Genomic DNA, 25994 nt, shown 5'->3' with positions numbered 1-25994 from the left:
AAAAAAACTTTCTTTTTTCTCCAATTCCTGAGTTTTACGTTTCTAATCGATTAGATAAGAGAAAAATCAGTTGTTCTGTGAGGATTTTAGAGTTGGAGGAGCATTTCCACAACCCTCAGCATTTTTTTTCATTTCCATTAAGTCACAGCAACGCGTGGTCGGGTACAGTTTATATATATATATATATATATATATATATATATATATATATATATATATATATATATATATATATATATATGAAGCAAAAAGCTGACGAATTCTCACGAGAATGAAACACAGAATATTCTGTGTAGCTTAATTGCCATATATATGTTTCTAACTTACTATATATATATATATATATATATATATATATATATATCACAGATAGATAACTAATCACCTCACTAACATTTTTTATATAAAATAAACGCAAAACAAATAAAATATTACAAAACAGGGGTTGATTGTGGAAAGTATGTTTGATTCTATGCAATTACATAAATAGCATTTGAGAGGGACATTCTGTATATAATTCGGATTACACGGTTCGTAAACAATTAATCAAGGTCATGTGACTAAAAATATTATCGATCATTAGCAATTGTCATAAAAGTTATAGAATTATATGAATTTTAATTATCACACTCCCGACTCAATGTTTTACCTGTATAAGAGAGAAATGCGTTCTAAAACGGAGTTCAGTCTCCATACTGAGGGGAGCCTATGACAGTAAAACCATCTTTGAAATCTTGTGGGGGTTCCTCTTTTTCTCTCTTCTATTTCTTTCGCACAGATGATACGTAGTTCGTCTATCTCTGCTATAATTGTTAATTTCAGGTGCTCCACTAAGTTTCAGTCTATGGTCACCCTGTAAAACAATCACAGTAAACACTCAACTTGCTACAGCCAAAGCCAACGATTTCCCTCACTCGCTATTTGTATCTAACGGAAACGAAAATTCTATCGGCAAAGCTTCTTTTTAAAGCTGCCTGTCTGTTGACCACGATTCCGTGGGGCGGCTTCCTAGCTGACTATAATATGTACGTTTTCAAGTCCAACGTAAACAAGTTTTTTGAGCTGTTCTCGTAAATAATTTCTAACCAATTTCCACCATAACCGACTATCATAATGTTTTATGATTAATCCTGGTCCTCGAGTAGACTTTATGCTTTGATTTCACATTTCCCCAATTGTAATAAAAAAAGACCAATTTACATTTAGTGTGAAGTCTGCAACAGGTATCACAGGTGCGCATTATCAAGCTCGACTTCGGCATCATTGAGTTCCGAGTCTTGAATGAACAAAATACGGTAATTTCGCGAAATATCAGATTTCGTAGTTGACGATTTGAGACCTCTGGATGTTGCAAACAATGTAATATGAATACGCACGATTGCATCAAAAACTCAAATTATTGATATATGTTTATAGATACGGAAAATACGGACGATTGATGCCATGTGCATTTTTGTCAGAGTTGGTACAACTCTCCATGTAGCTTCTGGGAGCCTCAGCATACATAACGATTAGGTCACGCAGTTTAAGATTTGCAGCAGACAGGACATAAACTTCAAACATGATTGATCCTTTGTTTATAATGCATCCTGTTTATGACTAGCTGATATGCCCAGTGAGGCCTAACATGGACACATCGGGTTGTGTTAGTGACAAATAGAAGACAGAGATTGAAAAGAATGCCGAACAAGATAGCAAATACTCGACAAAAATTATTTACCGAGTATCGACACAAAATTAAAAGATCTACCCGATTTTTTGTTTTTTAAAAAAGTATATCCAAGCTAATGTCCAACCTTCAAACTCTCTATTGAGATAAAAGTAAAATCTCGTCTCTAAGGTGTTATCCTCCTCTGACTAAGTACATGGGCAGATTGGTTTCATTGACGCCTACGAGCACAGCTTTCTCATTCTCTTTCTTTTGTTGTGGTAGTAAAATGTGTTTTTGTTGTGAATGTTTTACAATATTAAACCTAAAATTGGAGCTCAGGCGAGCTATTCCCATAGAAATAAGGAGAGCTGGAAACACAGACAAGCTACGCTTTTGCCGTTGGATATCTTCTGTGAAAGAAGGTGGATTTAAGAATCGATTTTGAACTCTGTGTATGCAGCTGTAAAACCCGTCTTGAAATATTTAGCTGGTTACTTGTAGGAATAGACTAATTCCTACCATCCAAAAAATTCCAATAAAAAACTAACAGCCAGCCATGGTTCTCCACTGAATGTGCTACTGCTATCGCGCAAAGAAATCACTTTTTCCATAGCTACCAAGGTAATAGATGCACTGAGACTAAAGCTTGCTTTCAGGACCGCCAGCAACCACTGTAAAAGAGTAATAAAAAATGCAAGAGAGCTATATACTCAATCCGTTAAATCCAAAGTAGCTGAGCAGCGGCTTGGTTCCCACCAGTTCTGGCAAATAGCAAATAGGATCCTGAAAAGAAGCGTGCCTTGTATCCAAACAATTATCAATGGCCCAAAGGTTATCTCGTCAGCATCCGACAAGGCCAAACTATTTGCCAAGAACTGCAGCAAATTCTACCCTATGCGACGAAGGCAATCGACTCCCAATATTTCCTCCTATAACACACAACACGCTAGGTAACATACTTACCAAACACTTTAAGCGTTGCCTTAAGGAGAAGTGCTTCCTAACACCCTGGAAAACCTCATCAGTATGCCCTGTATTTAAGAATTCAGGTGATAAGTCATCTCCCTCTCAATACAGACCAATAGTCTCCGGTGTGCCATGAGTAAGTGTTGGAATCCATATTAAATAGAGAAGTAGTCAGCCACCTCAGCAGAAATAATCTTCTTAGTAACATGTAATATGGTTTCCGTTCTGCTAGATCTACGGCAGACGTGCTAACGGTTATATCTCATAGGATTAGCGAATCTCTCGACAAAGGCTTCATTTCAAGTGTAATGTTATGACCCTTTAGGCTGTGATCATAGCGTAGTATCTGTTAACTGTGGCAAGCGGGGTCAAGGATCAAAACATTATTATTATTGTTATTGTATTCTTGTTAATTGATTTGAGCGACGGATGGTCGCTGGATCAGTTATTATGGTTAGAAGAATAAACAATTAAATTTCGAAAGAAATGATTGACGTGTGAATCGCAAAAAGAATGTGAAAATAGAAAATAAATGTAAACATTATTTTGGGGTTTCAATAAACAAATAACTTGGAGGATTAGATTGGTATGAGACACGTAATTAGGTGACGTAAGAGAACACGTGATGTAGTTAGTTTTGGAGAGATTGAGAGTTGAAGATTGACCACCAGAGCAGACAGACATCTAGACAAGGGTAGACAGACAGCTAGGAGTGGGCTGTAAGAATAGAAAATGTAGAAACTGCAGATCCTGTGAAAACCATTTGAGACAACAGTAATACATTTATATCATAAAAATATAAAGAGTTGTTTTAATGGTTTCACAAATAAGAACAGTTGTCTCAATTATATGGTGCTGATCGCTTCATGATTCGTCACGGAGCAGCGGGAAAATATAGAAGAACTTTTCAAGAAAAAAGGTATGAAGCATATATTATTCTTCTTACATATGAACTGTAAAAATATCCCATATGATAAGTCTCATACAGCATGATTCAAGTTATACGTCAATATCATGTCCTCCTACGATCTATACGTTTATTACCTGTCTGTTAAAAGAACACTATCTGACATCCACTAGATAATATATGACACGTTTTAATATATCATCCCCTCCAATATAAACCAATATACAACACAAGGGCAACTGCTCTTGACATATCAAAGGCCTTCGACAAGGTATAGCATAAAGGCCTACTTCACAAGATTTCCAGCTACGGTATAACTGGAAATGTTTTCTCAATTATTAAATCATTTCTCTCTGATAGGCTTATAAGAGTAGTGGTTGATGGGCAGAAATCAGAGGCCCACAGTATTAATGCTGGAGTCCATCACGGGTCTATCCTGGGCCCAACTCTTTTCCTGAGCTACATCAATGATCTCCCAAAACACATACTTAAATCATTCGTTGACATCTATGCTGATGACACGACCACCTATGGCAACACATCAAAGGCCGTAAATGACAAAGTTCTCTCTGATTCTCTCTCCTCTGATCATGAGCGCGTGGTACAGTGGGGGAATAGGTGGTTGGTTACCTTTAATGCCTCTAAGACTAAGCTCCTATCATTACATCATAAACGCTCTGATCCCCATCTGGCATCAATTGAAATGAATGGCTTTCGTCGTGGGGAGGCTTCATGTTTTGACATACTTCTGGGTTTGACCTTTACTCCTGATCTTAAATGGAATACATACATCAAGTCAGTTGCCAAGGTCACTGGGAAAATGGTGGGATCCTTCTACCGCTCCAGAAGATATCTCACTACTGATGCAATTCTCTATCTATATAAAAGCCAAGTACGTCCAAGGATGGAGTACTGCTGTCACATCTGGGCAGGAGCTGCTAAAAACAGTCTATTCTGCCTTGACAGAGTACAAAATAGACTTCGTTGTTTAGTGGGGGATGCCCTTTTCTCTTCCCTGCAACCTCTCTCCCACAGAAGAGACGTTGCGAGCTTGTCTCTGTTTTATCGTTATTTCCATGGAAAGTGCTCGTCTGAGCTCCAATCTCTGGTCCCCTCCTCGCCAATCTTTCACGAAAAATACCCGACTGAAATCACTGTCAATAATTTTCCCACTCTTTATCCGTGCCTAAATCAAAACGTAGATTCCATGGAGAAAGCTTTTTTCTTAGAACTGCACGCCTTTGGAACTCTGTCGCTGCCTGTTTCCTTCCCGACTTCAACTTGGATGTCTTCAAGTCCAACATAAACAAATTCCTGATGAACCACCCCCTTAAGTAATGACACCTTATCAAATCTCCAATACTAACTATTACTACGATACTATCCCATTAATTACTGTACACACAATAAACCTTATACCCGAGTGGCTTCTGGGCCTTGATAAGTGGTGACCTACATGTAAAAAAACAAAAAAAAACTCAGTTTACGTTTTTGCTGTTTGTTTAAGACGAGACCGCTTGCAACAAGAAGTGAAAAGTCATTAACGAAGCCAATTAAATCGACGTCAACAACCCGGATGGAAAAGATAAGAAAATGGCCGATCGGATTTCAAATTATCCTTTGTGTGATGTGCGCGCATGCCTCGTTCTTCCGCTCTCAATCTTTTCGACACAGAAAAACAAAGTAATCCACTATTTTTTTTATTTGTTCACATTATCGCCCACCCTTTCTTTGAAAGTTGCCGTTATATATGTCAACATAGTATGAATTAAGCTATATATATATATGTATATATATATACCTACACACACACACACACACACACACACACACATATATATATAGTAGTTGTGTTGGTATACTTATTCAAACATTATTGGCTACATGTGTGCATACATGTCTCTGTTATGGTTTCTTTCGAAAAGCAACATAATTAAAAGAGATTCTTACAATAATATCAATTTTAATAGTAATTTTTATACAAAATATTTCTATTATCTGAATGGAAAATAAAATTTTAAAAAAATATGAAGAGATGTTGATAAGGAAAGAAAGAAAGATAAAAAACAAGGAGTAGAATAAAAGAGAGGGTAAAGAAAAGGAGGACGGGGTGAGGCGGAGTTGAAAAGGGGAGCAAACTTCTACACAAATTTGTATGCTTAGAAATATGTATGCACATATATAGTCATTAATGTCTGTATAAATAAATAAAAACATTTGGCCTGTCATTGAGCACTCTTTGATAAACATAATTTATATCCTGGAAACTTATTAGCTTAGTGGGGAATGCCATTTCCTTTCCCTGAAACCTCGCTCCAACAGAAGGAACGTTGACAGCCTGTCTTTGTTTTATCGTTATTTCCATGAAAAGTGTTCGTCTGAGCTTTAATTTCTGATCTCTCTCGCCAATTTCTCACGAAAAATACCCGTCTAGCTGAAACCACTGTCAATAATTCCCCCACTCTTTGACTGCGCCTAAATCAAAACGTAGATTCCGTGAACAAAACTTCTTTATTAGAATTGCATGCCTGTGGAACTCTCTTCGTTTGCTTCTTTCCCAGCTGACTGAACCATCCCCTTAAGCAATCCAATTTACCAAATTTCCATTACTGACGATTACTACGATATTATCCCATTGATTACTGTACACTCATTAACATTTATCCTCAAGTGGCCTGCGGGCTTTGATAAGTGGTGACTCCCATGTAAAAAAATACAACGGTGCAATTATTATACATACACCTCTCTCTCTCATTCTCTCTCTCTCTTTCTCTCTCTCTCTCTCTCTATATATATATATATATATTATTATTATTATTATTATTATTATTATTATTTACTATAATAATTATTAAATACCTACAGGCACTAGTGTTTCATCCTTTCAGGAATCATCAGTGCAGGGTGTCACGATTAACGACATATATATGTAGGTGCACATGACAAGTAGAGTTTGCTGTCTTAAAACGAGTTTTAAGAAAGCATGCCGATATATATGATCAGAGAAATTGCAACAGGAACTGAAGTGCACTGTATGTGGCAGATACTTTCTGTCAAAAGTTGGTTTTGTTAATCATATGAAATCCGACAATCGAAGACAGGAACGACAGTCCTATTAGGAGGCTTTTACAGCACACCTGCCAACGCTAAGTTGTCATATCTGTGGTCTCATCTGCAAATCTAAAAGTGGTCTGACACGGCATTCGAGGATTCACAATATTATCATGCGATCACCTTTACAAGAAGGAAAGTTTTTATGCCACATTTGTGAACTTTTATGTAGGACTAAAGCTGGATTGAAAAGTCGTCTACGTGCACCCGGGCGCAATAACATTTAAGGAAGAGATGGCAAACATCTGTCAAGAAGTAGCAATCATATATATATATATATATATATATATATGATTTACGTGATAAAATGAAGTAATTATATATATACTAGCTGTACCCTGCCACGCGTTGCAGTGGCTCAATTTGGTGTATTGGAAAAATTTAATAAAAAAGAAAATGCATGTTTCTTATATTAGTACAGCAATCCACTGCAAAAAGTGAAAAAGAAGGCGAAACTGAAAAAAATGGTGCTCTTGCAGAATTTGATCTGGATCCTCGAGAGTTTCTGTCAATCATTCATGTTTTGGACTTGACCAACAATCAGTGGATGAAGCCGAACGTAGCAAAAATATTGAAACGCTAAACGATTTTTTTTTGTTGTTTTAAAAAATGTGATTTAGTAATTAATATTTGGTTGATGGTGGGGGGAGGGGGTTACTATACACAGATTCGAAAAAGTCGTCCAAAAACAAATAAATGAAAGCAAAGGTAAGGTAATTTACGTTTCTACCTAATTGGATAATTGTTTAGTGTTTTTATGTAATGTAAAATGTTTAATTGGCTCAAAAAACAGAAATGGTCGCGAATTCCGTTGAATACGTTAAGTTTGGGAAAGTAAGTTGAAAACTAAAAACTATACAAAACAGTGTCTGAAACTCACTGAACATATGTTACCATGACATAGGCTGGCATAATGGATAGGTTTCTGACAGTATTTTGTATAGTTTTTTTAGTTTTAACTCACTTTCTCTAACTTAAAGTAATCAACAGTGTCCACCACCATTTGTAGCTTTCAAATACACCAATAAACACTGTTTTTCGAGCCGACTAAACGTTACATTAAATGAAAAGGGTTTATATTACTAAACACAGATACAAAGAAGTTGTCAAAAAATAAATATATAACAAATAAATGTTATCAAAGGCAAGAAAAGTAAGTGTTCTACCTAACTGGATAAGATTTTAGTGTTTTTATGTAATGTATAATCGGTTCAAAAACATTCAATGTTTATCGGTATATCTGAAAAATAAAAATGGCGGCAGACTGTATCGAACATGTTAAGTTTGGGGAAATTTTGGGAAAATGAGTTTAAACTAAAAATACTGTTAGGAACTCACTCAATATATGTTACCATGATGTAGGCTGGCATATAATCGGTGGTTTTAAACTTTTGCTCGATACAGGTGACGACTTTTAAAAATCCCTTTTAGTGATTACCTGGTGTGAGGATATTTGTACAACTAAACGGCAAATCTGCTCCAAAAAATCCGGTATTATTTTACTTTAAGGCCCGTTTCACGTTCATATATAACGAAATATTTTATTGTAGATTTCGGTGTGCTAAAAACGAATCTGCAAACCGTTTACGTAGCAAAAAAAAAGTTTTCATGACATTCATGAAATTACTTTTTCGAAAAGTGGGTGATCACTTTTCAATGTAAATTTAACTTAGAATGAGCACCCACTTTCTGGCCACCTGAGAGAGGGGCATTTTTCTGTTTCTTGGCTAAAAAGTTTTTTGTTTGATTTCTTTTGCATGGTAATAACCCCTGAACTCTGGGACTATTTTCCATTTAACAGCCGTAGCCTCCGTTTACGCTATGCGTAAGCATAAACGAAAGCTGTTTAGCCAATAAATATGGGAAAAAATCCCCCCTCTCTCAGGTGGCTAGAAAGTGGGTGCTCATTTTAAGTTAAATTTACATGGAAAAGTGATCGCCACTTTTTCGAAAAAGTAATTACTTCATATCATAAAAACTATTTTTTTGTGACGGAAACGGTTTGCAGATTCGTTTTTAGCACACCAAAATCAACAAAAAAAAATTTTGTTATTTACGAACGTGAGACGCACAGCCCTTAATGGAAAATTATATAAAAAATCCGGGGGAAAATAGTTTTCAATAAAAACAGCAAATGAATTCGATAGAAAAAAAATGGATGCTATTTTTTTTTCTTTCTGTGTGTTTCTTGGCTTAAAAGTCTTTTTGTTTGATTTCTTTTGCATGGTATTAACCCCTAAACTCTGGGACTATTTTCCATTTCACAGACGTAGCCTTTGTTTATACTATGCGTGAGCATAAACGAAAACTGTTAAATATGCATTCGCGTACCAAACTGCCTTGTCAAAAAAACCTTTAAGCCAATAAACACGAAAATAAATGCCCCTTCCTCAGGTGGCCAGTAAGTGGGTGCTCATTTTAAGTTAAATTTAGATGGAAAAGTGATCACCCACTTTTCGGAAAAAAAAATTTCTTCAGATCATGAAAACTATTTTGATACTCCTTGGGCGTTGATTTCCATGGCGACCCACAGAATTATTTAATGGTCGTTCCCTTAGTATCCCCCTAGTCAAGGCTAACGCATGCGCACGTAACATTTTTTATTTATTTACTTACGTGGTGGAGTTTCTATACTGATAGGTTTTTTGAAATTTTTTCACTGGATTATTATTGATTGAACACTAACCAGATTATGAAAAAAAATTGAAAAAAAAAAAAATCATTTCAACATTTGAAAGGGATACTCACTTTTTAGTTACCACGTTCTGGTAAATCGGTCACTTTTTATTTATTTATTTATTTTTTTCTAAATACGAAAGTGTCTTCGGGAGATATAAAATGGTCGCATGTTGACGAAGCAATGTATCGGGAGGCGTACGGGATTAAAAATTTTTGGTAAATTTTTAGATTAGGTTCACCTCCTCAATTTTCTTTTAAATGACGACTTGAAATGGTTTTCGACTATGCTGAATACGAAAATCGCATCGAAATTTTGCAGAAATAAGTAGTTATCAAGATATAAAAAGATGTATTATGCATTGTAATCTTTGGCGGCCATCTTTTTTACGTATGTGTATTTGTTTATGGCGCGTGTGCACGTAAAAAGATGGCCGCCGAAGAATACAATGCATAATACAACTATTTATTTCCGCAAAATTTCAATGCAATTTGCGTGTTCAGCATACTCGGAAACTTATAAATGTCGTCATTGAAAGGAAAATTGTGGAGGTGGACCTAATCTAAAAAAATACCAAATTATTAAACATTTCTCCAGCATGTTAGTGAAATTTATAATACTTTAAAAAAATTAAAAAGAAACAAAACAAAAGTTTTGAAAAAAAACTCACCTTTCACAAAAACAATTTAAAAAAAAAAAACACAAACTGACTAAATAAGTAAAAAAAAAAAATAAAAAATCTCGAAACTTTATTTTCATGAAAACAATAAAAAAAGTCCTGTTCTCTCTATTTTTTTTCTTTGAGAAACAAATATATTTCTGACTTACAAATGCGGTAGAGACTCATTATTTTTACTTTCTATGGTTTTGATATACCGCGTTTTTATTGCTTACAAAATGGGTGACTGATTTATCAGAACGTTGTAACTAAAAAGTGAGCACCACTTTCAAATATCGAAATAATGATTTCTTTTTTACATTTTTTTATTAATAATATGTTTAATTAGTGGCCAATCAATAATAATCCAGTGAAAAAAAATTCCAAAAACCTATAAGTATAGAAATTAAGCATGGGAGTAATGTTTGTACAACAACGTCGCCTTTCGCACTTTTACAAACATTTTTTTAAAAAAGTAACTAAACCATTTATTGATAATTTGTCACGTGTACAAACATTTATTTATTTACGTAGGCTTAACTCCTTTCATGAATAAGAAAAGTTTTACATTTTAAGAATAATAAAAGGAAAAAGTTACTGAACATTTATAAAAGGACTTCTTTTCATGAAGGCCAGAGGAATAGTTGGCCGAAAATTCGTGAAACAACAACAATAAATAAAAATGGTGCTAATGCAGAGAGCCGCGCTATTTTTTAAATCATATTTCCACGTTTAAATAACGTTTTACGATATGTTTTTTTTTATTTATTCAATTGTAAGGTTAAAGTACAGAATAGGTACAAAACATCCTTACCTCCCCATGTTAAGAATGACTTTTTAAATAATAACATTATTTCAGCACGGATCACTCTCTGCATGAGTAATCTTATATATAAAAAAAACTACTTCATTTAGTCACATAAATTTATATACGAAAGTATAAATTTATGCGTAAACTTTAAGTATTTACTTCAACAGTGCTCAATACGTAGGTAGAGCTAGGTAGTAAGTTATAAAATATATATGGTGATTAAGCCATACACACACACACAAATATATATATATATATATATACTGTGTAAGCAAAAACAAGACTTCAAAACAAGGTGTTTATGGCAACAAAAAGTGTATTTCAATTTACGTTACAATTGTTTCAATGTCCAGTTCGACAATTTCAAGCATTATGTCGTTGTAAAATTTTCCAAACCAGTATTTCTTCAGACTTTATGAATAAGCACACTTTTGGCAATGGAGCACTTTTTGAAGAGAGGGAAGGAAGGGGAAATCCCTATCTAGAAAGGCATGCGAGAAACATCTACCTTTGTTGTGGTTACGGAAAATCCCATTTAAATAATAATATATCGCCTAATTTTCGTATACTTATTTGAGAGCAGAGTCATGACAAGTTGCCACAGAGAGCACTAAGCCATTTAATTTTTTTTTTAATATATATCCCATTCGTTGGGTTCCTAAATTAGATCTTGTTATTTCTTTGTTACCCAATACTTAATTTGTTTAATTTTTGTTTTGTTTCGATATTACGGTCGTAACAGCCTTGCAGGGTAATACTATGCAACCTGTAGTTGTGGAAAGAAAAAAAGAACGACAGGAGGGGGGAGCAAGATAGTGTGCAGAAAACAACTAATAATTGATTTTAGTTTTGTTTTTTTTCACGACCTTTAAAAAAAAACTCACAATTTATGAATCGAACAATTTACCTTGAGCTCAGTTAGTGACTCTACAGATGACGTTACACATTTGTTCTCGTCATCTGTAGTTTAAAAAATAATTATTAATTTGTATGTTTAAAATAATCTTGTTATAAGGTCTCTGTAAGAAGAAAAGTTAAGTGCTCATTAGAGAATAAGAATAGCGGTCAACAAGCACAATCTAGTAGTATGACGACAGTTGTTGAATACTCTCGGACCGTTTACTGTTTATCTCAACTGATATGTAATATATAGATACTTGATTTCCTTTGTTTCTCGTAGCATTTTCTGATAGCCTGAAAGTAGAACACCAACCTTCGAAGTGAACGGTGATCTGGTGATTAGATTCGAATATTTCGACTGCCAGTAATTATAATCTCCTACACTGATGATTGCGTAAATTCGTCACATATGCGTTTGTAGGCTTCAAGATAATTGTTAATATTACACATACACATGCATATATATATCCATATGTATATATATATATTATATATATATATATATATATATATATATATATATATATGTGTTATAAAGCAATATATTTTATAATATATAACAACGGAAAACTGAATAAAAGAAAGAATGCTACTAATGAAATAAAATAAAATAATATACGAAATAAGAAAAAGAAAAAAGAAATCGAAAGAAACAGTGTATAAAACAAAAACGAAATAATATATGTATAAAAAATGAACTAGAAAATAAAGAACGGAAAACGCAACGATTAAAAATATAGGAGAAAAGAAATTAGTAATAGTTGGATAATTTGAGCTGCTATTCTTATATTGTCACAACGTTTCGGACAATGTTAATTCCGACTTACATCAGGTGTAGCTTTCGAATTCAGGTACATTTCTGTCGAACTTGGACATCTGCAAAAAAATTTGAACGGAATTCTTAATAACCAGGAGCGGCATGTTCAATACGAACAACTCCCAAAATATAATTGCGAATTCGATAGGACTTCTACTAAGACATGGCTGACTGAACGAAACCATGCTAGCCCTTGAGTTAAATAAAAGGGTTCCGTTCGGAATTCTGTGCAGACCCCGTGTTTGAGTGGAAAATTGCTGAGTTTGACAATCAGGATGAGAACAGTAGTTCGGAAAATCCAAATAATACGAATTGTCAACCGTCATTGCAAATATTAAATAATCAATAGGAATTACATATAAAAAAAGTAGTAACAGAAAACAGGAAAAAAAGAAAAAGAATAAAGATGAAAAGAACGACATGAAACAGAAAGAAACAGAAAAGGAAATAATTTTGTTTTTTTTACACGGTGGTCCCCACTTATCAAGGCCCGGAAGCCACTCAGGGATAAGGGTTATTGCAAGTACAGTACGTTAGTGTGGAGATCTGATGAAGTGTTTACTTAAGGGGGCGGTTCATTAGGAATTTGATAACGTTGGACTTGAACACATACAAATTGTAGTCAGGTGGGAAGCAGGCAGACGGAACAGAGTTCCACAGGCGTGCAGTTCTAAGAAAGAAGCTTTGTTCATGGAATCCACGTTTTGATTTAGGCACGGATAAAGAGTGGGGGAAAATTTTCACAGTGGATTCAGCTAGATGGGTGTTTTTCGTGAAAGATTGGCGAGGGGGACCAGAGATTGGAGTTCAGACGAGCACCTGCCATGGAAATAACGATACAACAAGGATAGGCTCGCAACATCTCTTCTGTGGGAGAGAGGTTGCAGGGAAGAGAAAAGAGCATCCCCCACTAAGACACGAAGTCTATTTTGTACTCTGTCAAGGCAGGATAGGCTGTTTTTAGCAGCTCCTGCCCAGATATGGCAGCAGTACTCCATCCTTGGACGTACTTGGCTTTTATATAGATAGAGAATTGCATCATTAGTGAGATATCTTCTGGAGCGGTAGAAGGATCCCACCATCTTTCCAGGCAACAGACTTGATGTACGTGTTCCATTTCATATCAGGAGTAAAGGTCAAACCCACAAGCTTGTCAAAACACGGGGCCTCACCCAGACGAGAGCCATCCATCCCAATTGATGCCAGATGGGGATCAGAGCGTTTATGATGTAAGGATAGGAGCTTCGTTTTAGATGCATAAAAAGTAACCAGCCATCTCTTCCCCCACTGAACAACGCGCTCGAGATCGGAGGAGATAGAATCAGAGAGAACTTTGTCATTTACAGCCTTTGATGTGTTGCCGTGTCATCAGCATAGATGTCAACGAATGATTTAAGTATGTGTTTAGGGAGGTCATTGATGTAGATCAGGAAGAGAGTAGCTGGACATCTTGTGAAGTAGACCCTTATGCCATACCTTGTCGAAGGCCTTTGATATGTCAAGAGCAATTGCCCTAGAAAGAAAGCCTTTGTCAAGAGATTTACTAATCCTGTGAGATATAACCGTTAGCACATCTGCGGTAGATCTTGCAGAACGGAAACCATGTTGTGTGTTACTAAGAAGGTCGTTTCTGCTGAGGTGGTTTACTATTTCTCTATTTAATATGGATTCCAGCAACTTACTCATAACACACAGGAGACTTAAATTAAATGCGGAAGATGTTGAAGCCATTGACAAAGCCGCTGCAAAGAAGTGAATCTTTCTCTACCGTGCTAGAGAATGATCCAAACCCGGCAGTATCCTCTATTTCATCAAAGTCATTTTTCATCCATATAGCAATGGTTGGCAAATCTGAGCTGGTGCGTCTACCACTAGTCTCTCGGTCTTCGACAATAATATGTCCCACAATATACATTAGAATCCATCACCTGTTCCATCATTGTAATATTGCATTCATGTTCCAATTTTACACGTATTATAATAGAATGTGTTCTAACGAACACATAATACGTGTTTCTCCTCGATATAAACCCTAACCCTAACACAACTAACCTAACAAGCAGCAATAGGTCACCTCTTTATTGTAAAGATTCTTAGATGCCTAAAAGCTTTTTATTCAAATAGGTAGTTCCTCCGACCTGGAATTTCCTCCAGGTCTCCTACTTCTCTGGCTGTACTAACATTCAGAAGTTCAATGCGAACATACATCTAGCTGGTAAACTCTCTACATAGTGTCCCCGTAAATGTGGACCCAAATAGTAGTCCCTTACGTCAAAGTTGCACTGTGTCTTGTGGTGAATAAGAGTTTCAAAGGAAAAAAAAACCAAACTGAAATATAAAGAACTGCTGCGAGGAAGGTGCGCTCTCCTTACCGTGCTAAAAGGCTGCTAACATCTTAGCGTATCCTGTATCTCTAAAAGGTCATGGTCTGCTCATGCATAGATTATTCTTGTCACATCTGGGCTGGTGCATATCGCGCCTAGATAGAGTTCAAGGGTCGCCAACCTAATATGTCCTGAACTTTCAACTGAACACAAACTTATGTCCCATCGCCTAAACGTGGCATCATTTTGCTTCGATGGTATGTGCTCTGACAAAGTACCGCCTCGACGACAATACCTTCAACAAACCCGAAAAGCAGCAAAATCCTACCCCTAAACTGTACAGATCCTTAGATGCCGTAAGCCTCCTACCTAAACACTCCCCCCCTCGGATTGCTGCATTTTTGAATTCCCTCCGGACCTCTGCTTCCCTTACTGTACAGACATGTAGGAATTCAAATATAATATGAACAGACACCTCGCTGCCAAACTCCACAAACAGTATCTCTGAAAATCTGGTCCTAAATGATAATCCACGCACGATTAAGTGGTCCCGTGTCTTGTTTGGGGTGAAATGTAAAAAAAAAAAAAAAAAAAACAGAAAGAATTTAAAACAAAAAAAAAGAAAAGTGAAAAGAAACATAGATAATAAAGAAAAGAAGAAAGAAAAGAAAAAAAAAGAACGAACCACGTAATCAAAATATGAAACCAACAATAAAAACGCCAAAGTCAATACAAAAAGAAACGTTCATGTTTGTGTTTGCGGTTTCTGCCGAGTAAAATCAGCGCTCATTTTTTGCAGTTGTGTCTTCAAACCGTCAAGTCTTGTTGTTGATCGCACGATTCTAAGAAAAAGAAGGCGTCCCCTCGTTTTGGCGCCCCCAGTGCGCCTCGATGCTTTATCAAGAGAACGAGCAGTCGGGGCGGAAGCGGGGGCGAATGAAGGAAGCGAACTCTTCTATAGTGAGAGACAGGCTTTTCATGTCGAACATCATCTCCGGTGACGGCTGGTCCCCTGACACCGGCTGCCCGTGTTCATAATGTGGCGATTGTTACACTTCGCACCGGCTGGCGAGTTTCACGTCGGTAAATGGTTCAAGTTCATTCTAATTAGTGCAGAACGATGGAGCAATTAGAAAAAAAAGTCTGCGATTGAAAAGAACGAATTAGGGAGGAGGATAGACATGTTAGGTGATTGTTAGAGGAAGAAAAGGCGAGAGGAAGAAAAAGAAAAGGAAGAAGACATTGTTTAGTGTTGTCTTTTTATCGGCAAATCAACCCTTTTTGATAGTTTAATTCGGCAGTGCAAAATCTATTCTACACATTTACGGGAAATATAAGGTTTCCAGACGTTTTTCGTATGAGCACTTTCTTTGATAGTATACACACAAAACTCTAGTCCGCTTCGAAGTAATCTCCTCCAGCTCCAATTCACTTGTTGTATAATTCCGACAACTTCTGGAAGGCTTCATTGAAATGTTCTCTTATAAGCGTGTTAATCATCCTCGGCAAAGCCTCTTTACTTTCCTCAATTGTCTCATAACGACAGCCTCTAAAGTTTTCCTTGAGCTTAGGGAATAACCCAAAGTCGCAGGGAACAAGATCTGGATTATATGGAGGGTGAGGAAGTGCCTTGATGCCCATTTTGGTCAAATAGTCTGATCTTCTCTTAGAATCTCTAGACCGAACTTTGCGCAAATCTTCCGCATTTTCAGTTCTTCACCAGTAATTGTGTATACAGTTCCCACACTGACATCAAGCTGTGCAGTCACTGTCTATATAGACAGACGACGGTCCTTATCCATGAATTTTTTTTTAATTTGATCAATTAACTCTGATATTCTGACTCCCTTACTCCTTCCACATCTCTCATCATCCCTCACAGACTCGCTGTCTTCCTTGAATCTCTTATGCCACTCAAAAACTGATGCTCGTTTCATGCAAGGTGGTTAAAAAAAAATTCTGAAGCATTCCATACGTTTCTATGGCATTTTTTCAAGTTTAAAACAGAATTTTATTGCATATTGTTCTTCTAAAGTATCCCCATGTCTAGATTGCATTTTTGAAATTCACCAGCTGTGACAATCAGGCTTTAGTAGGGTGTATTCCAATTCCTTCTGTAGCTGTTCATTTGCACCTGAAATCATACAAATTGGTCAGTAACCTCGTAAGAGGTATAGCAATAACATACTGAATTTTTATGCGTCTACATCAATTTTAAATACTTATACAAAAACGTCTTTAAACGTATTGAAGGTACCTCTAAAATTTACGCCCGTATTATAATCTAAAGTTGAAAGCCATGTTTAGTTTCAGCACAGTTTCTGATGGTTAGGTGTTCTACACAAGTTCTGGAGGTGACTGGTTCTCAGTAGATAGAACAAAAGATTCTTCACGTGTTGACACGAAAAACAAAACCATGCGAAGTTGCTACAGAAGGTTTAATATTTATGGAGCAAATCTTGTTTCTGATTGGTTGGTAGCAGAATGTGAATTAATTTGATTCGTCAGTTCCTAGCAGCATCGTTTATAAATAGAATCTGTTGACTGTGAGGGATCGTTACCCCATTATCCTCCTGTATGATGGAATGTGTCTCCTAGCGGCTTCGGCTGCAGGGAGACAGGGTAGTACATGTCAAGGATTCGTCACTTGACACTCAGGTGAGGGGCCGGGAACCGGCCCAGCACCTGTTGGACTGAGGTACACCGCCTGGGTAATACCTAGGAGGTCCACCCTCCCAGGCCATGCCACCGGGCTTTCCGGTGGGGCAAGTTTATTGCTTGCTGCCTGAGGCGCCCCGACCGGGGAATGCCGACGGGGTTACTCAGGCAATTTTTAAAATTGCAGGAGTGCCCCTCCTCTAGGGGAGCCTGCGGGGTTCCCACTTTCTGGCCTTGTGCCACATTTTGCTGAGGTGGGCAGCAAATAAATATCTACCTCATTATACTTAAAAATATTGCAACAATTACTGAATACTGTTTCATGTACAAAGAAGCCATTACTTATAAAAGTCCATAAGGCACTCGAGGATAAGATTTAATGAGTTTAAGGGAAGAACGTGAGGATTTGGGTAATTTCTAGAAAAGCCAACAGAAAAAAAAAACGAGATTAAAAAATAAATATACAAGTAAATGTTATAAAAGGAAATATAAGTTACTCTTCTACCTACATGGATAAGTTTATTGGTGTTTTTACTTATTTTCGATTTTTTTTCATTTAACTGTATCGGAAATGTAAAGCCTGTCGAATAGGAACAAAAACAAAATGGAGGTCTCATCAGAGCATCGATAATCGCTCAAAAATCAAAAGTTAAAACAAAATACTGATAGAACATTACATGTTTGCACAAGTAATTATATTTATTGGATAGGTTTATATTAGCACATAGTTTAATTTTCGATTTTTGAGCGATTATCGAAGCTTGGCTTTAGCTTGAATGAACCTCCTATTTGTTATCTTTGTAACTCTTTCTTTTAACGGCTAACATACTTTAAAATAAGTTAAAATACATTAACAACTTATCCAGGTCAGCAGTAAGGTAACTTGCTTTGGCGAAAATTTACTTGTTGTTTATTTATTAGTAGCTAGAGGCCCGTCATTGCCCGGTCGTACAATACGTTAAACCATGATGTTTTACTTTGTGTAGATTGTGTATGTATTATAGAATCAATCCTCTATTGAATATTATATAGTACGAGGAGTAATTTGCATGTTGGACTAATTAGCAAAATAAATAAATAAATAAATAAATAATGATAAAGTTCTTCATCAAATTCCGTCTGTGTTAGTTTACAATAACACGTCAGCTGATGTTTGGGTTTGACGATGTATGCCCTGGAAAAGTAATTTCTGATTAATGTTTGGTTTTAAAATATGCAAACGAAGAAATGATTTGCGGCGATTTTAAATGGTATCTCTTCTTGTATTGAAATCAGTAATAAGAGAAGAAAATAAAAAATAAAATGGTCAGGTACACCCGGAATTGAACAGGGGACCATTCGATGTGTAGTAAATACTTTACAACTGAGGTATATCTCCATATGACAATTTTTATTTTTTATTTTAGAAGAAGTTATTTGCTGCGAATTGCATCTTTCTTGATTTGTTGAGAATTATTTCCCTTGGACGGTGCACCGTCTTTCTTGATTTGTTGAGAATTATTTCCCTTGGCCAGTATTATCGTCTAATATGAGGTCGACAGAAAAGTTCTTGCGGTTTTTTAAATTTTAAATTCAGGTGAAAATATATCAGCTCAAACAACCAAAAAATATATTGATCGAAATAAATAGCTTCAAAATCAACAAGCTTTTGCACGCACAAAGAAAGTGTATTTATGTTAGCAACGTAAACATCTTGCGTTCTAATAGCGATGAGGTTTCTGAATCTGTTTTTCATATGACTTACGTTTTTGAATCATTTCTCACGCTGAAAGTGGTAGTCGGTAGCTGAGAGGTCTGGAGAGTATGGCTGATGAGCCGGAGTTTCGTAGCCCAATTCGTTCAACTTGTGTAGTGTCGGATTAGCAACGTGTGATTGGGCATTGTCGTAGAGAAGAATTCTGCCTTTTTCTCTTGACTAATACTGAGTGTTTTCGTCTGTTTCTGATGCATTTCATCTATTTGTTGACAGTACTTTTCTGCCGTAATGGCTTCGCCTGCAGTCAAAATACTGTAATAGAGGAAATCAGTCGCAAACCACCAAACAGTTAGTATGGCCTTTTGGTGCAACTCTGGCTTCGGGAAGTGACATGGAGCTTCGTCGGCGTCTAACCACTGAGTAGAACATCACCAGTTGTCATAAAGAACCCAAGTTTCATCGCAATACTTTTATTTTATGTATTTCATGTGACAGCAAATGACAGAAAAACAAAGGGAGGCGACTCAGTTAGAATCGACACTTTCTGTTTTTTTATCTCGAATTATTTCCTTATATTATTTTTTTTTCATTTATTTATCTTAACTTACAGTGCTCTATCTTTTTAAATCTCAATTATCTTATTTCTGTCTAAGCCGTTGCTAACAGCAAATTCTGTTCAATGCATCATATATAAATAACTATTGAGACAGACATAGAAGATGTAAATAGAATAATTAATATATGTTTAAAGTGTCTCCTTCCTTCGTTGACAGTCAGAACTCGGTACCATACATAGCAACAATAAGATACATCTTTTCAATCGCAGGCGTGTCCTTTTTTTTTCTTTTTGAGGTTCTCCTGGATAGCTCTGTTCTCGACGAGAAATCGATTAAATCTTCTAGGTCTTTCTTTCTCATCATATTCTCTTGGAGTTCATATAGTAAATTGAAAAGAAGCATTTGCGGAATTTTTAATTTTGATTTCAAATGATGTATTTTCAAATAAGTTTTCGTCATAATATCTTTACTTTATATATCATTTTAAAGGGTGTTTGTTTTTTTTTGCTCCATCTAATCGTTTTAATTATAATTGTTTAAAACAATTATGACTTCTTTTAAGAACGTTGAATGCGAGAGGTCAAAAAGCTAATTCGTACAATTTTCTTATTTATATTCAAGTTGGGCCGATGAACTATATATAAAAAAACGACCAACGGGACAAAAGACTTCGGGAAATTCACACCTTCCGAACGTATTGCTTCTGTTCCTCTTCACCATATATACTACTTGACAAACGCCCGAAACCAGCAAAATCCCACTGCTTCACTGTAGAGGTTCCGATATGCAAGAAAGCCTTCTACTCATATAGTTTGCTCCCTCCAACTGCTAGACTTTGGAATTTTCATTCCCTGTTCCATATTTCCCTGACTATATTAACATGCAAGAGTTGAACTTTAATGCGACTAATCCCAAATATCTGGGAGTTCAAGTATTCCTATTGAGTACTCCTAGGAAATCCACCCGTAAATATTTGTCTTCCCTCTTTGAGTAAAAGTTAACTTATCGCAAACCGCCCGAAGCTTGCTGGGCGGTTAATGTCGATGGGTCTGCTTATACAATTATTAAGAGACCAAGAACTTGGCTATTTCTTCTAAGTTTTGGCCCTGTGCCACCTCATATCTTTATGAGAAGAGTATAAATACTATTAAGCTCCGAAACACTTGCATAAATATCTTTTTATTGTTTGTGTGTATTTCTATTGTTTTTTTATCTAATATTTTTACTGGGATAGCGATCACCTCTTATTAAGGTCCAGATGCAAATCCTCAACATGAAATACCTCCAGAAAAATAACACGTGTAAACCTAGAACATCATCCTCCAACGTAGACCCCTATTACCATGTCTCCTTCTCCAGCATCAGGGGTCTACGTTCCAACCTTTCAGAGTTTGAAACCAGACATATTCTTTCTAAGCGAAACTGGCATAAGGTCGACCACTTCCCTTGACGAATTCATAATTAAAGGATACTTTAACTTAACATCTAAATCTGACCCCCAAAATCGTCATGGACACCGAATATGAGCCTACATTAAAGATGGCTTTCTGTGTGGTAGGGATATCTCCAGAGAAGACCTTATTTACCTTATATGTGCTTCCGGGTTGCACTTGCTTACACCACTGCATTTGTATTCGCTCTCTATCGCCCCCACAACAGCGTTACTATCCTTAAGAGCATATCTAAAAAATTGACCACATCCTGTCTTCTCATCCTTCAGCTAACATCCACATTTGTGGTGACTTCAATGTCTGCAATGTCCGCGGAATGGCTGACCCACTCTAACAAGACAGATGATGAAGGGAGGTTCTGTCATGATTTTGCCATTACCTATGATTTCATCCAGATTGCCCACGAACCCACCCGAGTGCCCGATACTTCCGGTCAGTATGCTAGCCTTCTAGACCTTTTTCTTACAACTTCCCCTGAGCTATGTTCTGTTCCGGTTGCCTGTTTCCCACGTGACTACAACCTGGATGTCGAGCACCTGTTATGTAAATATCGGCAGAGCTGATATAGACTAGCATGTCTGTTATGGAGACGCGAGGAAGTAGGGAGGCGAAAAGGAACTCGCCCAATAGATTTCTGACAGAAAAGGGTACTCTTAGCAGCTCCTTCTTAGATGCGGCAACAATATTCCATTTTTTGTCGTATTTGTATATGCATTGAATAGGTGTAACATAGTACATACGAGCGAGTGGTAAAATATCAGCAGCAACAAAGGATAGCTGGGTTGCGAAAAGAAAAGAAGCAGCAGCAATAGCCGAAAAAAAAGCGCATATGCAAATTAGGAAGTAAGCGTGAGTTGGCGCGACAAGAAAAATTGATAAAAGCGCATCACGTGGTCGGGGCAGAAACAAAGTGGACATCGAAGAAAATTGACGTGTAAAGTCGAAGGCGAGAAATGACTGGCTGTGGCCGGCGTGAGATCGGAAAAGAAAACTGTACACAGGGCAAGATGGATGATAGCGAGCGACTTTTAAATTGCGTCGAGATGGGAAAGTAAGGTAATAAAAATCTTGTTAAAAAAGAAAAAATGCCGACCCGAATTTTCATTCATTTCTTTTCCTTTGTTTGTTTGATCGTGCTTGGCTTTTGTATATATATATATATATATATATATATATATATATATATATATATATATATATATATATATATATATATTACATTTACACCCCAAACAAGGCACATTTCCACTTTGATCTAGGGGGCTACTATCAGGGACCTAAATTACAAAGGTACTATGTAGGGAGTTTTGCAGCAATATGTCTGTTCACACTACACTTTAACTTCTGCATGTCACAATTCGGGACCCATCAAGTTGACGAGTCTCTTTTAGCCCCTGTCGAGGAGCGAGAGACTAGTAGCAGATACATAAGCCAAAATATGAAAGCATGGGCAAATGGTGGCTTTTTAGAGATACAGGATACACTCAGGCGTAAGTAACATTCTAGCACAGTAGAGAGAGCCCACCTTCTTCGCAGCAGCCTTTGCAATGATCTCGATGTATCTATTCCAACTCATGTTTCCTGGGAGTGAGGACTAAAGAGATATACTGGATTGAGTCGGGAGTTAGATACTTTTTGGATCGGTGGGATAATTCAACCATTTTTTTTTTCAAGCGATTTTGGCAACGGATCCGATGCAAGTCGATTTTACGTTAGTGAAGGTCAGTTTCAGAAGTTTGTCAAAGCAATGTACCACCTCGTCACTATATATGCTCGTTACAATTAAGCGTGGATCAAAGCGCAAGCATGTTCTTTTGTTACTAGGTTGTAGGGATCTCACGAAGATTGTGGCTCAGGCTAATCTGGGATAATCTACTCTGCATGGCGTTCTCCTCGGTAGACTCAAAGTATTCGTTAGCTTGAAAGATGGCGGTGTTTTATCATAAACACCGAGAATAGCAAGGATCAGCAGTTGCATGCGAAGTCGGGGAAGTTTTGACCCAGAGCACACAAAAGAATCGAGCAGATGCAAAGTTGCCGCTTTCACTCTATTGCTTTGCAGGTATTCATCACGTCGTTACTTCTTACATGCAGAGACGCCGGATTCTGGTACCGATTCTTCTTGAATTTTAACCGGAGTACGGTTTACTGCCAAACCTGTTCGCTATGCATTTGATGAACGTTATCTTTTTTTCCCCCAATTCTCAGTTGTTAACTATGCTGCAAGATTACATTCCAAGCGCTTAACGTAGATGGGATAAATAAACCCAAAGCATTCTTTTTTTTTTTCTTGTTTCTTTTCTACGATGTTCGCGTTCTTTTAAGTCTCGAAAATAGATATGGTTTCTGTTAATCTCCCCATTCGATTATGTGCCGCCTTTCTTTTAATAAGAAATGGGGGGGGCATTAACTTTCGATTCGAAACACTCTTCCTTTAATAACATCAAACTTTATCTTATACATTTAACACACGCCTAGATCAATCACTTTTCGCAATCACAGCATCCCCCCCCTACAACCACGATGGAATAAAAAAAAAATTACACCTTATTACGTACGGACATCTTAATGTTACGTTCAATTTTTAGTTCGTTTTTTTTAAACTATTCCCTATATTGCAATCGCCGAAAACGGTCACGATCATCGCCATTACCGTCATCACTATCACCACAGCTACTACTACTACTACTACTACTACTACTACTACCACCACCACCACCACCACCATCATCATCATCTAAGCTATCGTAAGCGCATAATGAATTAAACTCCTAGTCCAAGTTTTTCTCACTATAAGAGTGCCCGCGCGTGAAGTTATTATGGCAAGAATTGCGCAACCTCACACCACAACTCTCCTGAGTCGACATTGTTGAATACCAGTGGCAAGTGGGGGTTCTGGACGACTGGAAACAATACCGAGATAAGCAGAAACAACAATTTTGGCTACCCGAACTCGGATGAAAATTTGCAATCGCCAAAAACAATCACGATCGTCGCCATTATAATCATCACTACCACCACAATTATTTATAGTACTACGTCGTCATCATAATTATCATCATCATAATCATCATCATCATCATCATCATCATCTTAGCCATCATCATCTCAGCTATCATAACCACAACTAGGCCAAGCATGATAATCGCTCTCATTAGTCCAAATAGAGCTACCTTTGCTGACAGAGCGTTGGTGAAAATCTAGTGTCAGTCAACATCAGGATCCGTCGCCTTCTGGTTATCTCTACCTCTGCGTATGTGGAAAGTGGTATTGTGCCAGAATCAGAAATGCCAATTATTACTTTTGTGTATCTAAAACAGCCATTTTTGTGTGATTTCTTTAATTACAGCTTTTTTTTTTTCAATCCGTAAAAAATTGCTGAGTCTTTCTACTCTTCGTGTCAGGTGGGGGTGGGTGTAAAATCTATAACCCGGCATATCTATCGTATAGCTACGACCAACGTGTAGTACTTCATGCAGCGGCGATAATTCCGAGATACCATTTTTGGGCTCTGTGCGGTGCGATCGCCATCCCCCATTCCAAATCGTCAGGAAATAACTATAACCAAAAGAGAGAAAAGGTTAGTAGAAAGATAACGAGAAAGAATTCGCCTACTAAATCACAGAACGGTCGCCTGAAATAGGATTGTTAATCAAGTTGTGCCAGACAAAGAACGAAGAAAATAGAGGTCGATATATTTAGAATTAGTTTACAGATGGTGCTAGAAGTAGCAGTGAATTTTGCTACGATTTACAACGGTTAGAAACATTTTATTGACTTGCATTTACAATCGTCAAGTACAGCTGACAATTGAGGATAGCTGGTTACGAATTTGATCAAGTTTAAGAAATCGAGATGAGCTGATGTCAGCCGACGGCAAAGAGGTCTAAAACATACATGTTAATGCCTAGAGAATCGATGGTCTCACGCACGCTGAGTTCAACTAATTAATTACGGAATGTGCCCAAGTTTGTGATTTCTGTGTTAGTCATTTTTTCTGCTTGCTTTGAATTTGTATACATGTGAGTTTCTGTAGCTCCCCCCCTCTTGCTCCTCCTTGACAGTCGTCAAAGTGAGAGATGATGACACGGGTGAGAGAAGATGAAAGAATAGAAAAACCACCGAAACAGCATTCAGGTCGGCGATTGTTGTCGAGCAAGAAATAGAGCATGTAGTTGCACATATGCATATGTCTGAGTCTTATCCGCCTTTTTCTCGTCTAAAATCTGACTCCCACTAAATTACTTTAAAAAAATAATAATAATAATTAATATGATCATTGGATTTCTCATAACTTTTAACGCCAGAAACAATTTTATAAGCTTTTGCATGTATTGCATCCTCAGGACAAGCAGAATGAAAAGAAAAAAAAAACAGAGACGCCATATATATATATATATATATATATATATATATATATATATATATATATATATATATATATATATATATAAAATCGAGTTAAGACACTGATTAGAAATCAGATGAAAGATCCTGATAGATATTACTTGAAGTAATACTTTCAGGGCGATTCTAGCCAATCCATGGATTAAGGAAATCAACATAACCCTTCTATATATTCCTTTTGTCAACCAATAAATTCTTAATTCGAATATATGTGTCTATATGTTTTTTCAGAATTTAAATATAACCACTAAACTTATATATATATATATATATATATATATATATATATATATAATATATAAAACTGAATGTGGGTGTGTCTGGTCACGAATAGGCTCCTATATGGTTGACTATTTTTAAAAAAACTGATACATATAATGATAGAAGATGTATCGAGGCACAG

The sequence above is a fragment of the Euprymna scolopes genome, chromosome 36 (genome assembly GCF_053919585.1).
Source record: "Euprymna scolopes isolate OS-2025 chromosome 36, ASM5391958v1, whole genome shotgun sequence".
Taxonomy (NCBI): Eukaryota; Metazoa; Mollusca; class Cephalopoda; order Sepiida; family Sepiolidae; genus Euprymna; species Euprymna scolopes.
The sequence above is the reverse complement of the archived record's forward strand: the minus strand, read 5'-3'. Positions refer to the sequence as shown.